This window comes from Canis lupus, chromosome 1, assembly GCF_011100685.1.
Source record: "Canis lupus familiaris isolate Mischka breed German Shepherd chromosome 1, alternate assembly UU_Cfam_GSD_1.0, whole genome shotgun sequence".
In the NCBI taxonomy this organism is placed as follows: Eukaryota; Metazoa; Chordata; class Mammalia; order Carnivora; family Canidae; genus Canis; species Canis lupus.
In genome coordinates, this window is record NC_049222.1 from 118,463,923 (window position 1) to 118,476,319 (window position 12,397).

Genomic DNA, 12,397 nt, shown 5'->3' on the forward strand with positions numbered 1-12,397 from the left:
CAGAATGTACACGGAACTTGAGAAATTCCTCCAGCCCTTCTTTTTTTTTTTTTTTTTTTTTTCCTCCAGCCCTTCTGGAGGTCCCCTAGACCAGCCCTTAAAACCCAGCTGCAACCCACCTCGGGGTCCAAGTCCCTGCTCCGCTGTGTCGGGTGTATTGGACCCAAGCTCGAGCTTGTAAATAAACCCTCGTGTGTTTGCATCGGTGTCGGCTCCTTGGTGGTTTCTCGGATTCGCAATCTTGGGCACAACAGCACAAAGGAACGAGGATTAAGGAGCAACTTGGGTGAACCTCACATTTATTTCCTGAAAGAAGAGCAATCACTTGCAAAGCCCATGATTGATATTAGAAAAAATATGTTTTTAGATTTTTTTATGCAGTAGGGAAAGTAATTTACAAAACAACAACAACACGGGACGCTGGGTGGCTCAGGGGTTGAGCATCTATCAGCCTTCGGCTCAGGGCCTGATCCTGGGGTCTGGGGATTGGTTCCCGATCCAGCTCCCCTGGGGAGCCTGCTTCTCCCTCTGCCTGTGTCTCTGCCTCCCTCACTGTCTCTCTCGTGAATAAATAAATAAAATCTTTAAAGCAACGATGACGACGACAACAACAGGACCTGCTGATTTAAAAATCAAGATGTTGGGTCCCTCTTGGGAAGGGGCTGTGACAGGGATGGAGCATTCAGGACTCTGCGGCACTAATATTCTTTGTATTGCCCTCAGGGTGGGATCGCTACAGAGGCAAGACTTCAGTCCTTAAACTTGTGGAGGCGGAGAAAATTAAGGCCGTTCCACCGCAAGTTCAGCAGTAGCACAAGTACAGCCATCTCAGGCCCCTGTGACTAAGAGCTTAACGCCCTTGAAAGCCCCATATCAGAATGAGAACAAAGCTTAAGAAATTCCTCCACCCCTTCTGGAAATGTCCTAGACCAGCCCATAAAAACCCAGCTGGAACCCACCTCGGGGTCCAAGTCCCTGCTCCGCAGTGTCGGGTGTACTTGGACCCGAGCTCGAGCTTGTAAATAAACTCTCGTGTGTTTGCATCAGTGTCGGCTTCTTGGTGGTTTCTCAGATTCGCAATCTCGGGCACCACAAAACTGTATATACGTATAAAGCAATTTTCTATACTAATGACTTGTTTCTCATCTTGGTGTCCATATGAACCTAAAGGTAGGATTCTCAAGAAATAGAATCAAACACGGGGATTATCGAGCTGCACTACACAGCACTTGTACAAAATGCTTGGGTCTCTTATTAAAATCAAAAGGTTAAGTTTAAGTCCTTAAAGACAATATGAGGGACAGCAGGGGGGCTCAGCGGTTGACCGTCTGCCTTGCTAGGGCTGGGGCTGTGATCCCAGACCCCACAGCCGGCTGCTGCATGGACCCTGCTTCTCCCTCCGCCTGTGTCAGCCTCTCTCTGTGTGTCTCTCATGAACAAATAAATATCTGTAAAAAAAAAAAAAAAAGAAAGGAAAAAAAAGACAATATATGAGCAGCCCCAATCAAATAGCCAAAAATAGATCATTGAAAAGAATTAGGAGACGCCTGGGTGGCTCAGCGGTTTAGCGCAGCCTTCGGCCCAGGGCGCGATCCTGGAGTCCCCGGATCGAGTCCCGCGTCGGGCTCCCTGCATGGAGCCTGCTTCTCCCTCCGCCTGTGTCTCTGCCTCTCTCTGTGTCTCTCACGAATGAATAAATAAAACTTTTTAAAAAGCAAGCAAGCAAGCGAGCAAACTAAGGGGCCGTAAGACACGGGACTGCATCAGAGCAGCCCGCGGAGGGATCCCTGGGTGGCGCAGCGGTTTGGCGCCTGCCTTTGGCCCAGGGCGCGATCCTGGAGACCCGGGATCGAATCCCACGTCGGGCTCCCGGTGCATGGAGCCTGCTTCTCCCTCTGCCTGTGTCTCTGCCTCATTCTCTCTCTCTCTCTGTGACTATCACAAATAAATAAAAATTAAAAAAAAAAAAGAGCAGCCCGCGGAGACACGCGGGGCGCAGGGTGAGCGAGGCGGTGCCAGCCCCGAGGGAGACGCTGCTGGGGGCGGGGCGCGGGGCGCTGGCGGAGGAGGCGGCCGGGGGTGGGGGCTGCGGCGGGGGCGCAGGGGACCGTCCCGCCCCCTGCTCGGCTACCCGGCCGCGCCGCCCAGCGGCTGTCCTGCGGCACGGCCGCATCGGGTGGCGGAGCCGGCGAGCGCGAGCCCGGGGCGCGAGGGCCCAACGGCCGGCGGCCAGCCGAGCCCCGGGCGCCCCCCGCCCCGTGCCCCGCCTGCGGGCGTCGGGCCCCAGAGCGCCCCCCGGGCCGAGACTGCCGAGCACGGCGGAGGCGCGCCCGGAGCGGGACCCCCGCGCGACCCTCGGGGCAGCCCCGGGGAGGACAGGGTTTCCCTCCGTCCCGCACACAGGCAGCGCGGAGCCCCCGCCGCGCCCCCCCCCGCCAAGAGCCTCTCCTGTCCCGGCGCCGGGAGGGGCCCCCGCTCTGGCCAGGGACGTCGCCCGAGGTGGAAGCCAGATGCCCCCAGCGGCCTGGACGCTGCTGTCCACGCCTCGTCCCAGCGGGCAGGTTCTCCTCACTGCTGCTGTGTGTGCGTGTGTGCGTGCGCTTGTGTGCGTGTGCGTGTGCATGTGCGTGTGTGTGTGTGTGTGTGCATTCGGTAAAACCGCATTTAAGCCTTAGAACTTTGCTCCCCTTATTCAGGTGGTCGTGGCGGAGCAGCCCTGGAACCCAGCCTGGCTGGCAGAGCTCCTGAATGTAGCCACTCGGCTGTGGTGCCTCTTCATCCTGTAGGCCTCAGGTATTACCATTTTTTTAAAATAATTTTTAAAGATTTTATGTATTTATTCATGAGAGATACAGAGAGAGAGGCTGAGACACAGGCAGAGGGCAGCCCAATGCGGGACTCGATTCCAGGATCACGCCCTGGGCTGAAGGCGGAGCTAAACTGCTGAGCCCTCCAGGCTGCCCCTAAATGGTGTCTCTTAAATAGGTAATTAGTAGTACATGGGAAATACACTTCCCTCTCTCTTTCCTTCCCTCCCTCCCCCCCTAGATATATGTGGAGATATAATATATACATATATATACACACACATACATACATCGGCCCAGGGCGCGATGTGTAGTGGGTGTGTACCTCGCTAAATTTTTTACTTCTGGTAGTTTCTTTGCAGATTCCTTTGAGTTTTCTCCATACACATAGTATTTTCTGTAGATCATACATCTCTGAATAAAGTCAGCTTTACTTGTGTTTAATCTGCATGTCTTTTTTTTCTTTCTTACCTCCTACATTTGCAGGGACCAACAATTGTCAGCACAGCAATTTGGGGCATTTCTCTTCTAGTCGAGCCTGCAGCTGACTACATAGCTGGCTATCAGGGATCTTCTCCCACAGGCAAGGAGAGGAGATGTATTTCAGGTGGGTGAAGTATCCACCCCGGCTTAAAAGCCAAGGACTGCAACATATCTTTTTTTTTTTTTTTATGTAGATCTTATAATAATTCCATAACCGGCTTTTAGGGTCCTGGCTGAAAATTACTACTTAACAATATTCACTTTTCTAGTCCACTCCTGTGGTATATAGAGAAATAGGTACAGATAAAGATGGACACAAAGATACAGACGATATATAGACATAGATATCTGTTATCTGTATGTATATATGGTTTTGGCAATGATTTTTTAGATTTGACACCCAAAGCAAAGGCAACAAAAGTAAAAATAAGTGGGACTACATCAAACCAAAAGGCTTCTGCACAAAAAAAAAAAGAAAAAAGAAAAAAATCAATGAAATGAAAAGCCAACCTGAGTGAGAAAAAATATTTGCAAATCCTATATCTGATAAAAAGTTAATATCTAAAACAGAAATAACTCATATAACACAATAGCAAAAAAACTAAATAACCTGATTTCAAAATGAGCAGAGTAATATTCCATTGTATACCACATCTTCTTCTTTTTTTTTTTTTTTCCACATCTTCTTTATCCATTCATCTGTCCATGAACATCTGAGCTCTTTCCATAGTTTGGCTATTGCTGCTATAAACTTAAGGGTACAGGTGCCCCTTCAAATCACTATGTTTATATCCTTTGGATAAATACCTAGTAGTGCAACTGCTGGATCGTAGGATAGATTTATTTTTTAACTTTTTGAGCTAACTCCATACTGTTTTCCAGACATATATGGAAATTAAGAAACAAATAGAGGATCATAGATGAAGGGAGGGAAAAATAAGATGGAATCAGAGAAGGAGACAAACCATAAGAGACTCTTAGCTATAAGAAACAAACTAAGGGTTGCTGGAGGGGAGGTGGGTGGAGAGATGGGGTAATTGGGTGATGGTCATTAAGGAGAGCAAGGGACGCCTGGGTGGCTCAGTGGTTTAGCACCTGCTTTCGGCCCAGGGCGTGATCCCAAGTACCGGGATCGAGTCCCACATTGGGCTCCCTGCATGGAGCCTGCTTCTCCCTCTGCCTGTGTCTCTGCCTCTCTCTCTGTCTCATGAGTAAATAAATAAAATCTTTTTAAAAAATAAGAAATTGAGAGGAAAACCCACAGAATGGGAGAAAATGGGTATACTTCATATATCTCATTAGGGACTTGTATCTATATGTATTGTAAGTAACACAACTCAATAATAGAAAGATATAAACAAAAAAATAGAAAAATCGGCAAAGTATCTGAATAGACATTCCTTAGTAAGACATATAAGTGGCCAATTTGCAAATGAAAAGATGTTCAACAGTATTAGTCATCAGGGAAATGCAAATCAAAACCACAATGATATGCCGGTTCATACCAACTAGGATGACTAGAATCAAAAAGTAAGATAACAAATAAGGGTGAGAATATGGAAAAATTGGAAGCCTCAAACACTGTTAAGTAGGAATGTAGAAGGGTGCAGACACTTTGGAAAACAGTGTGTCAGTTCCTCAAAATATTAAACATAGAGTTACCCTATGTCCCAGCAATTCTACTTCAAGGCATATGTACATGAGAAGTGAAAACATATGACCACATGGAAACTGCATATGAATGATTATAGCATTATTCAGCAAGGCCAAAAGGTAAAAATAATCTAAATGTCCGTCAGCTGATAAATGGATAAACAAATTAGTGTATCCACACACTGAATAATGGGACATTATTCAGTCATAAAAAGCAGTGAAACACTGATTTATGCTACAACATGGATAAAACTCTGAAAACATTACACTAAGTGAAAGAAGACAATCACAAAAGACCACATATTATATGATTTCATTTAAATGAAATGTCCAGAATATAGACTGTGTTGACATAAAAATAGATTCGTGGTTGCCTAGGGCTTGAAAAGGTTGGGAGATAGAGTTGTGGCTGAACAGGAGGGGGTTTCTTTTCGAGGTGATTAACTGATTTTGGTGGTGATGGTTGCTGAACTTTGGGATTTCCTAAGTAACAAGAGGGATAGTTATTTTTTGTTATGTTAATAAGGGACCAACTATATCAATAAAGGGTTGGAACATCCGGTCCTTCTACCTACCTTTGGGAAGAGGGACTGGAGAAAATTGAGTTCAATCACCAATAGCCAGTGACTAAATCAGCTGTGCCTATGTAACAAAAACCCAAAAGGACAGGGTTCAGACAACTTGCATGTTTGTGAATCAGAATGCATGCTGATAAGGTGGTGTACCCGAACTCCACAGGGAAAGAGGCTCCCATGTTTGGGACCTTTCCCAACCTTGGCCTGTGTATCTCTTCATCTAGCTATTCATTTATATCCTTTAAACCCTCTACTGTAAGCTAGCGGTTTAGTAGGTAAACTGGTTTCCTGAGTTCTGTAAGCTGCACTAGCAAATTAATTGAACCTGTGGAGAAAGTCATGGGAACCCCTAATATATAGCCAATCAGAAGCACGAGTAACAACCTGAGACTTGTGGTTGGCACCTGAAATGGGGGTGGTCTTGTGGGACTCGGCCCTTAACCTAAGGGATCTGACACTATCTCCAGATAGACCATGTCAGAATTGAGCTAAATTTGTAGGACTCTGCTGAGAATTGGAGAATTGCTTGATACGTAGAAAACCTACATGTTTGGTATCAGAAGTGAAGTGGTGTGGTAGTGTAAGAGTAGGCAAGAGACACAAGAGTGTGAGTCTCCATTACAGTTGCACGTATCTGTGAATATACTGCAAGCCATTGAATTGTACACTTTAATTGGGTAAACTGTATGAGTATCTGAACCATATCTCAATAAAGCTGTAAAAAAACACTCCAAATAACTAGAAATATGAATAAGACAGAGTGAATACAGATATGAAACATATTGAACAAGTAACAGAACTAAAAACACTTTCCAGGAAAAGGACTGCAGGTCCAAATGATTTTACTGGTGAATTCTATCAAACATATAAGAAAGAAATTTTGCCAGTGTTCTGCACACTCTTTCAAAAAAACAGAAGGAAAATTTCCCTAATTTGTTCTATGTGGCCAGCATTACCCTAATACCAGACCTTAACAAAAAAGAACACAATGGATTAATAACTCTCATGACCATTGACATTAAAAATTCTTTCACAATATTTTAGAGATTTATTATTATTATTTTTAAAGATTTTATTTATTCATTTATGAGAGACACAGAGAGAGGCAGAGACATAGGAGAGGGAGAAGCAGGCTCCCCACAGGAAACCTGACACAGACGGAACTCGATCCCAGGACCCTGGGATCACGACCTGAGCCAAAGGCAGATGCTCAACCACTGAGCCACCCAGGTGCCCCTATTATTATTATTTTTTAAAGATTTTATTTATTTATTTGAGAGAGAGAGCATGAGCTGGGGGCGGGGGAGGGGGGGACAGAGGAAGGGGTAGAGAGCAGCAGACTCCCTGCTGATCAGGGGATCAAATTGCAACTTGGGGTACACAGATTTGGGTAGCAATCCAAATAGTGTCCCACTAGGAAGCAAAAATTGATTTTTTTTAAGACAAAAAGGAATGCGTGTACACATTGTTTACAAAGAATTTTGATTGGTGTTGGCAGCAGAAAACTAATCTCGGCGAAACATAACTGGTTGCTACAGCTATCACTAAGCAAAAATAGGTCCATTACTGTAGGAAATTGCAGGCGTTTGTGCAGAATCCTTGGGGGGTATTTGTGGTTTGGTTCAATTCAAGAGTTCAAGGTTCTACCTGGAGAGGACCTGCATTAAAGCCCATCTCCTTAGGGTGCCTGGGTGGCTCAGTTCATGATCTTGGGGTCCTGCAATAAAGCCCCAGGTCTGGCTCCCTGCTCAGCTGGGACCCTGCTTCTCCCTCTCCCTCTGCCCCTCCCCCTTGCTTGTGCATGCTCTCTCTCTCTGTCTCAAATAAATACAATCTTAAAACAAAACAAAAAATCCCATCTTTTGGGCTTCCTGGCTCCATTTAAAAACCCCTTGACATAAGTGACTCCATTTTATTTCACCGTTCATAGATATAGTTGGATTAATATTTCTTATTTTTTTGTTTGTTGCTTTCTTCTATGTTCCTATTTTTTGTCTTCTGCTTTTTCTGTCACAATTGAGTGTTTTATTCCATTTTCTTTCCTTTTTTTAAACATATCAGGCATATTTCACTTTTTCCCTCTTAGTGGTTGCCCTAGAGTTTACAATATACATTTACAACTGACACAAGTCTACCTTTAGGTAATACTATACCACCTCACAGGTGAGTACCTTAAAATAATAAAATAATCCAAATACTCCCTCCCATCCCTTGTATCATTGCTGTCACTCATTTCACCTATATCTAAGCATATATAACCATAGACAGATAGATAACCACACATAATATTATTTTATTTCATTTTAATTTTTTAGAAGATTTTATTTATTTATTCATGAGAGACACAGAGAGAGAGGCAGAGACACAGGCAGGGGGAGGAGCAGGCTCCCTGCAAGGACGATGCAGGACTCCATCCCAGGACCCCGGGATCATGACCCACCCAGGTGTCCCTAGAAGGGCCAGTTCTGATCCAGAGGCCAGCACTGTCAATAACCGGGCTTCCAAAGTCACTTATGTAGCACAAATCTCATAAACAATACTCTTTAGCCTGCCTGTGTACGTGCAGGTCAGGGTGATCAGTTATGCGGGACAAATCACAGAAACCTCCAGCCATACAATATAGTTTTCCAACCTTGGCACTGGTTCCCACAGTGGTTTTTCCACTCATGAGTCTCTGGTAAACCATGATGCCCTATATTCACCTGTCTTTCCAATCCTAGGAGTAGTGTCCTTAACTCTCACAGATCTAAGAAGAGTAGTTGACTTTTCAGTCTGTTCAGCTTCTCTCCTGTGACTTTCCAGCTCCTTCAATGTGGAATTGAAAGTCCCCTCTTCTTTTTGGATGGAGTTTCTGAGGAATTGGTATTCTTAGTTTTATGTCTTTCTTACCTGCTCCCATATCCCTACCAACAACCCCTCCAGTTTTAACCTTGATATATTCGTCTGTCCTCTCCTACTATATTGTAAATTCCTTTCGGGCAAGAGAGGTCTCTCAACTCTGTTATTAGGCTCTAGCAGCACGATGTCTAGTGTAAAATCATCAACGGATAAATAATAAAATAATATGTAAAAGATGAGGGAACTGCTTATATTTTCTTTTTTTCCCAGCTTCAGTTAGTTCTTTTTTTTTTTTAATTTTTATTTATTTATGATAGTCACACAGAGAGAGAGAGAGGCAGAGACACAGGCAGAAGGAGAAGCAGGCTCCATACACCAGGAGTCTGACGTGGGATTCGATCCCGGGTCTCCAGGATCGCGCCCTGGGCCAAAGGCAGGCTCTAAACCACTGCACCACCCAGGGATCCCTAGTTAGTTCTTATAGTATATGAATTGTCTTAGAAAGCAGAATATTTTCAAGAGTTAAGTAGTGGAGATACAGCGGGACTCTACAGCCTGCCAGAACTGGGTGAAATTATAACTGTTGTGATTTGCTATTTTAGAGATTTAGAGCAATGCCAGATCAGTTATTTTTCCAAACAGGCTATATCTAGTAGTTCTCTTGAAGAAGGAATCTTTTCCGAATTCTTATGGAGCATGAAAACACTGCTATATGAAGCATTCTAAACCTAAAATTTCCAATAATTACAAAGCAGTGGTGAGCTTTTCTCCCCTTTGTTCTTTAAGGCAAGAGAGCCTAGATGCCACATCCATCCTCTCTAGTTGAATTATGGGTGGAGATGGTTGCCTAAATTCAAATTAAAGAGAAAGACACAAACAATGGGTGCCTGGGTGGCTCAATTGGTTAAGCACCTGCCTTTGGTCATGATCCTAGGATCCTGAGATCAAGCCCCAGATTGGGAATCTCTGCTCAGCAGGGAGCCTGCTTCTCCCTCTCCCTCTGCCATTCCCCACCCCTGCTTGAGCTGTCTCTTTCTCTTTCTGTTAAATAAATCTTTTTTTTTTAAGACACAAATGACACATTTATTTTTAAAAATTATTAAGTGTGTTTTGCTAATGCACATTAGGGATGATCTGACCTATAGTGAAATCAGAGTGATGGGAGAGGGCCACCCATCTCTCTCGCCTCTGAACTTCACTTCCTCATGATTGCCATCCCTTACATTTAAAAGAGAGGTTTCAGACATCAGCATGTGCAGTTGTAAAGTGTGGCTATACCATAACCATATACATATATTTTTTCTTGTTCTCATTAATTTATCTGCTGTTCATACATCTTTGTTCTTTTATTCAACTGCGGAGGAAAATTTGACTTGTGTGAATGGTAATGTGTGGAGTCAGCCTTAACTTTTTAAAGTTCTGTGGTTCGGCAAATAGGATGTGGTATATCCTAATATATTGTAATATATAATATTATATATTTTTATATAATAATGTATATGTGTTACATGTATATTACATAATATAGTACATTATGATGTATAATTTGTCATATTATATATTATCTAATCTGGGTAAGAAAGAAAAGAGCCTGCTGAGGCAAATGGGTAATGCAAATGCAGTAGGGGACAGCTTTAGGTAGTAGCAGGAGGTCCTGCACACCCAAGAATAGAGGAAAACTGGCCCATAGCTTGAGTCTGCTAGGTTAGCAGTTGCAACCAGGTATGACATGGTTGATACTTACTGATCTCTTTCTTTTTGCCACAGGGGAACTTCTCATGGCCAGTCAGTGTGTTGACTTCGGATTCAGCCTCATCTGAAACTACACCATTTTACACATATACAAACGCCCTGAGGTATTGGGCTTCAGCTTGCTCTAAGAGGACAGAGTGTAGGTTAAGTTTGTTTGACATAACTAGAGGGGTTGAGCCTCTTCCTGTTAATGGCAATTAGTGGTCACCCACCATTTCTAGAAAGCTTTTGCTGAGACATTGTTTCTTTCAGTAGAAGAAAATGAAAGGGTTGGTGATCCAACACTTCTGTCTCCAAAGAAAACTGGGCAGGTGATAATGGTGACCCAAAGTGAGAGCGTTGCTTGCCATGCCCATGCCAGAGCTACATTTGCTCTGAAAGACAGCAACAAAAGTGCTGAAATTTGGACATATCCTTGGTGTGGTGTTCACTATTCCACATCAAAGAGAGTACTCTAAGTAGACTCCAAATGTTCTGAGTGAAGATGTGAATAGAAAATTCCTGAATTCCTATTTTCCTGTGAATTAAGATTTCCTGTGAATAGAGAATCTTCCTAAAAGTGTATGATGTTCTCATGAGACTGCAACAGATGTGCTCTGACTGTGAGTGCTGCTGCTCTGAATGAGAGAACAAAAATATCCAGAAGGGCAGCTATGGTGCTGCCTTTTCCTACAGTATCACCTGTGTTTTGGACCACGTCCATCAAGTACCCTGACATAGCATTTCCAATCACAGGTATAATGCTAGCCCTTCAGACAGCAACAGATGTGCTCTGGCCTGGTGGACACTAGGTGTCTGATGGAGGACAGGAACAGATGTATCATGACATACATCTTTTAGTGGTGGAGGCTTCTCCAGTAGTAAAAGGTTTCCTGTGACTAGATGGGCCCCAAGTGCTCAGACCAGATACAGGAAAAAAATCCTCCAAACACAGTTATGGGGTCAGCCCTTCCCATTGTAAAACATGTGCTCCTTCCAGTGGGACCCAGGAGCTCTGACTGCAGATAGGAACATAAAGCCCCCCAGACACAGGTATGATGTTGTCCTCTTGGCTACAATAGATGTACCCTGGTTGGATGGATTCCAGGTGATCTGACCACAGGAAGAACAAAAGTGTCTTATGGCATGTGTTCCTTCTCATTGACGCTCTCTTGACCAGTAGTAGTAGGCATGTGATAGCTGGGCTGGCTCTGGGTGCTCTGATTATAGGTAGGAAGGAAAGTGTTTCCATGGACCGATTTGCTCTCAGCAGTACTGGCCTTTCCAATTGCAACAGGGATACAACAGGCGGACAGCACCTCCCAACATGAGCTGTGGTGCTGGTGTCACACTTGGCCTTGCTCCAAAACTGAGTATTCCAGACATGAAGCTAAAGTCTGGGACATCCACAATGACCCCAAAGCTTCCACTACCCATAAGGTAGCAAATCCCATAAACCCAAATGGCTCTGTAGTAGTACCAGCAAAAGTGAGCAGTGATCTTCAGTGCTATGCATGCTGGTGGCAGCTCCAGAGCAGGAAAGAGTGGCCATACCATTGGGGAAAACAACTGAAGTGCCACCAAAAGCTGGCTGGGTGCTGACAGAGATGCCAAATTTGAAACATAGGGGTGTCAAAACACTCAAAAGCTGACTGCTTGGGTTCCAGGACTGCTATAGTATAGGCTAGGTATGTAGGTTCTGCTGGGGCTGCCGGCTTTCCCAAAGGGGAAGAGCTGTTAAAGCTGGCAAAAAGAGGCAGGAAGATAGCAGGCTGGGAATTGAGCATGGTATCCACATCGATTTCATCAGAGTCGAAGGCAGGCTTGGTTGGCGAGTCTGAAGAGTCTTGGAGTGAGGCTACTGCAGAAGCAGTGGTAGATGGACCAGAAAAAAAAAAACAAAACCAGGGGCATTGAAGAGAGTGGCTTCCTGCTGCTGTCCACATAGACTCCCAACTTGCAGCTAATGGGTGATTCCTGCCCTAAAGGGAAGGGTGAAAGTGCCAGTGGGGCTGCTAGCCATAAAAGCAGGTGGGCTGGTGGCAACTGGGGCCTTTGCAGGGGTTATTTGTTCCACACTGGGAGAAGCTGGTCCCATGGGATGGAGCTCATGCAGGATCCTGGTGGAAATCTGAAAATGAAAGCCTGGCAAGGCAGAGTAGTGTTGTGTCTACGCCAGTCACACCAAGTCCAAAGCACCCGCTGAGGTCCATCCAATCCACAGATGGTGCCCGCTGGGATGTTGAGGGTGATTGAGGAGGCAGTGATGGGCTGGCTGGTGAAGACAGGGACACTGGCGAAAGGGACTTG

The 12,397-nt window shown here is 44.8% G+C and overlaps 1 long non-coding RNA gene across 2 annotated transcripts; it reads left to right on the forward strand.

The window, feature by feature from the left end:
• The first annotated feature begins 2,349 nt into the window (after positions 1-2,349).
• On the forward strand, positions 2,350-12,034 carry LOC102153858. Of its 2 annotated transcripts, none has more exons than XR_005354769.1 (4): positions 2,350-2,579; positions 2,697-2,793; positions 3,294-3,414; positions 10,124-12,034. It is a non-coding gene; the product is annotated as an uncharacterized LOC102153858 (long non-coding RNA). The 2 variants fall into 2 exon arrangements; XR_005354768.1 differs by having other exon boundaries at positions 2,352-2,561.
• Positions 12,035-12,397: the final 363 nt, after the last annotated feature.